The sequence below is a fragment of the Zingiber officinale genome, chromosome 10B, assembly GCF_018446385.1.
Source record: "Zingiber officinale cultivar Zhangliang chromosome 10B, Zo_v1.1, whole genome shotgun sequence".
NCBI lineage: Eukaryota > Viridiplantae > Streptophyta > Magnoliopsida > Zingiberales > Zingiberaceae > Zingiber > Zingiber officinale.
This window is the reverse complement of record NC_056005.1, coordinates 49,193,502-49,198,194: the sequence shown is the minus strand read 5'-3', so window position 1 is coordinate 49,198,194 and position 4,693 is coordinate 49,193,502. Positions and strand designations below refer to the sequence as shown.

Below are 4,693 nucleotides of genomic sequence, written 5' to 3'. Positions count from 1 at the left end.
AGGGTGGTTGTTACATGATTAATGGTGATTTTTGCTTAATTCTCATTCTTGATTGATTGTTTGGATTTCTTATGGACTTTGTAAAGATAAACTCTCACTCGATCATCCGAGGGATCCACGTGACAGGTGCAAGCCCGTGTAAGGACGTTTGAGAGATAATCTTGAAAAGGAAATAGGAATATTCAAGAGAGTAGGATGGATTTTATGATTAGCTTCTTGTATCTTGATAGATTAATAAGTTGTGGGCTTCTATGTTGATATCCGAGGAAGACATAGTAATAGGTGCGCTTCTGTGTAAGGACAACGTAGGTTCATGTCTAATTAATCCTATTTAGATACATTTCTCAGTCCTTAGCCGGTTGTCTATTGCAAGAGGGAACCGGCAACTTTCTACATGTTTGGCAATTGAGGGATAAGAATTGGTGAACCATTTACATTCAAGAAATCTTACAAAGAAACCGAAACTCCTAGAATCTCCCTTTATCATAACCCAAAACACTAAACTCTTGTTTGTTGATCTTTAAGATTAGATTTGTTTACCTTTACTTTGCTTTTGAAATGATTGGATAGTTCTTTAGCTAATTCGCATTGAGACATTTCTAGTGCTTATTCCAGTCCCTGTGGATACGATAATCTTTTATATTACTTGCGACATTTCCGTACACTTGTGGAGCGTAACAAGTTTTTGGTGCCGTTGCCGGGGACTGCGCTATAACATTAGGAATTATCAATTGAGTTAGACTAAACATAACATTTGTTTTCCTTTCATATTGCATAGTTGTAACTGATCAGTAGATTTCTGTTTTTACTTTCTTGTATAACTTTTACTTCTTGTTAATTCTTTTTGTACAAATTCAATTCTGCATTTTTGATTCTTTTATTTTCCTTTTTCTGTTGAATTGTCATTTGCTATCTTGTTCTTGTGTATGCGAAGATCTAACTTTGCAGGAGAATTATTTCCTTTTGACCCTGAGATTGATAGAACTTTCCATAAAAGAAGAATTCTGCAAAGGCAAATTGAAGAACAGGAACATTTGAACATGGCGAATAGACCACTCAAGGATTATGCAGCACCTTATGCAAGAGGTTTTCGATCTAGTATTTCAAGACCTTCAGTGGAAGCTAATAACTTTGAGATCAAACCCGCAATTATATCTATGGTGCAGCAGAACCAATTTGGTGGAGGACCTCATGAAGACCCCAATCAACACTTAGAGGTCTTTTATGAAATATGTGGTACCATGAAAATGAATGGAGTTCCTTCAGATGCAGTTAGATTATTGTTATTTGGGTTTTCTCTAAGAGATAGGGCAAAGCAATGGCTGAATTCTTTGGCCCCTAATAGCATCACCACTTGGGAGCAGTGTGAGCAACAGTTTCTTGATAAGTTCTATCCACCAAGCAAAACAGCTCATATGAGGAATTTAATTGCAAGCTTCAAGCAAACTGACTCAGAATCTCTTTTTGAAGCATGGGATAGATATAATAGTATGCTCAGACAATGCCCACATCATGGGTTGGAAAGATGGTTAGTGTTGCACACTTTTTATAATGGTATCAATTATCATACCAAAGTGTCCCTTGATTCAGCTGCTGGAGGGGCACTTATGAACAAAAGCTTAGATGAAGCCAAAGAAATCATTGAAAGTGTAGCACAAAACCATCATCAATGGGCAAATGAAAGAAGTGGAGGCTATTCCTCTGTAAACCTAACAATTAAAGCATCAGGGAAGTTTGATGTAGATGCAGTCACTCTTTTGTCTGCAAAATTGGATGCTCTTACAAAGAAATTTGAGAATATGGGGACTAGTGCTAATATGGTCAATGCTATTAGTACATCTTGTGAAGTATGTGGGAGTTCAGAGCATTCAAATGACTCATGTCCATTGGGAGCTATCACTGCACAAATCAATCAACTTGAACAATGTGATGCAATCATGAGTTACAATCAAAGGCAGAACAACCCATACTCAAATACTTATAACCCTGGATGGAAGAGTCATCCAAATTTTTCTTATAGAAACAATCAAGATCAAGGACCATCCATGGGGGCAAGACCAAATTTTCAAGCTGGGCAACAAAATTTTCAACATCTATCTTCTCAAGGCTTACCAAAGTCAAATGTTGAAAAGATGCTTGAAGAAATTATCTCAGGTCAGAATGAAATGAAGCAAGATATAGCAAAGCTCATCCAGAGAATGGATAATTCTGAAAAGCATCAAAAGATCCAGGATAGTCAAATTGCCCAACTAGCTTCCTCATCATCCAGAGCACCAGGACAACTTCCAGGAAAACCTGATGTGAATCCTATGGAGCATTGCAATAGGATTGAGCTTAGGAGCGGACGGACCTTGGGACTCAAAAGGGATACAAAAAGAAGAAGAGCTCTCTCCTCCTATATCAAATCAGATTCAAGCTAATGAGGAGAGTACCATTGAGGTTGAAGAAACTCTTCCACTGAACCATCAGAGCAAAGCTGTCCCTTTTCCTCAAAGACTTACAATGCTCAAGAAAGATGAAGAATTTGGCAAGTTTCTAGAAAAAGTTAAGGAAATTTGTGTAGAGGTACCTCTTATCGATGCTATTCTGCAAATGCCTAGATTTGCCAAATTCCTGAAGGATCTCATGTCAAACAAGAGAAGAAGAGGAGAGGTCGAGACCATTGCGCTTAGTGAGGAATGTAGTGCTATTTTTGAGAAGAACACTTCTCCAAAACTGAAGGACCCAGGGAGCTTTTATATCCCTTGCAACATAGGAAAAGAATTTTTTGAAAATGCTTTCTGTGACTTGTTAGCCTCATTCAATTTGTAATAAATTAGGTCTCAAAAACATTAAACTTACTACTATGGCACTTCAACTTGCCGATCATTCCTGCAGGTACCCTTTGGGTATTATAGAAGATGTGCCAGTAGAGGTGGATGGGAGTGTTATTCCCACAGATTTTGTCGTGTTGGACATAGAAGAGGACCCTAGGATTCCTATCATATTAGGAAGACCTTTCCTTGCTACAGCTGGAGCTATAATTGATGTCAAAAATCATAAGCTTTCTTTGGTAATTGGTAAGGAAAAGTTGGAATATGATTTATCTAATATCTCTAACCATGTCTCGTCTCTTTTAAATGCTTGTAGCAGGTCAAGCATTTATAAACTTGAGGAATGGAATTTCCATCCTCATGGAAGGCCACCAAATGAAGAAGACAATGAGGTGGAGGATGTTGGGAGAAGATCTCCCAACAAAAACGAAAAGTATATCTGTCCTCCAAGGGCGAGAAAAAGAAGTGAATGATAAAGTTTGGTCGAGCTAAAGACCTTAAACAAGCGCTTCTTGGGAGGCAACCCAAGGGTTCTTTTAGTTAGTTTTGATCTGCATCTAAATCTCTTTTAGTTTGATGCATTCTTTTGATTTTTGTTTTCAGGTTAGGTGCAAAACGGAGCTTGGTCGTGTGCTATACACGGCCAGGCAAAAGTTGCAGAGAAGGGAAGTGCTTAGGCCGTGTCATCCAGACACGGCCGTGTAGCATCTTCCGAGGAGAAAAGGATCTAGGCTGTGTCTAAAACACGGCCCGTGCAAAGAATCCCGAGAGGAAGGATGGAGAGGCCGTGTCCCAGACACGGCCGTGCGAGGAATCCAGAGGAGGAAGAGTGGGAGGCCGTGTGGATCTACACGGCCCGTGCAAAGAATCCCGAGAGGAAAGATGGGGAGGCCGTGTAGATCTACACGGCCCGTGTAGGAGAACTATGAAAGTCTTCTTCCTACCTCACACGGCCAGATCTTGGCCGTGTTCTGCACACCCCCGACTCTCCAAAACATATCTTTCTCTCCCAATTTCTTAAAAACCCCTCTCTAATATCTCAAGATCTCTTAGATCCGATTCTCCTCCTCTCTAAGACTTGGACTTTTTGTTCTCTTAACCCAAGATCTTTGTTCTTTGAAGTTTTGTTCTTTGAGTTCCACAACTCTAGATAATTCTTCCCTTTTCTAAACTCATCAAGATGTCAAATATTTTGAAGAGACTTCGCAAAGGAGGGGGTGGATCTAGTGGAGACAAAGAGAAGGAGCCATCAAGGGACAAAGGAAAACAACCAGTGAAGGGCAAAGGCAAAAGGACTTCACGCAACGAAGGTAATGACAATGAATTCAATATTGTGTTTAGAAATGATGATCAAGTAACTAGATTTGCAATTCTTGTCAATAGAAAGATAGTGTGTACTAGATATATGGACCCAACTGTTCTTGATATGCTTGGAATTAGGGAAGATGTAGATTTGATGATTGGGTTTTTGGATTGGAGTGATATTATGTACACACATTTGCCTACATATCCTCATCTTGTTTTGGAATTTTTAAGTTCATTGGATGTCCATTTTACTAATGAAGATGATTATTCTAGAAAAATCTCTTTTAGATTAATGAATCAAGAATTTCTATGGGCATTTAGTGACTTTAATTCTTGTTTCGGAATAACCACCGGTAGCCCTCGTAGGTTTGATCCAAGGTTTAATTGGAATCATTTTTGGAATGCAATAACTGGGTTAGATCAACCTTATGAGCCTTCAAGAGCTAAGGCCTCCCATATGCAAAACCCCATCTTTAGGTATCTACATAGAGTTATGAGTAAAACTATTTTTGGTAGGGGAGAGAGTGATGGGGTGGTTAAAAAGATAGAGCTTTATGCTTTATGGGCTATGCTTT

At 39.1% G+C, this 4,693-nt stretch overlaps 1 non-coding gene across 1 annotated transcript; it reads right to left on the bottom strand.

The window, feature by feature from the left end:
• Window positions 1-1,413: 1,413 nt before the first annotated feature.
• LOC122030699 lies at window positions 1,414-1,519 on the bottom strand. The gene has a single exon (XR_006125555.1). It is a non-coding gene; the product is annotated as a small nucleolar RNA R71 (small nucleolar RNA).
• Between the last annotated feature and the right edge of the window lie 3,174 nt (window positions 1,520-4,693).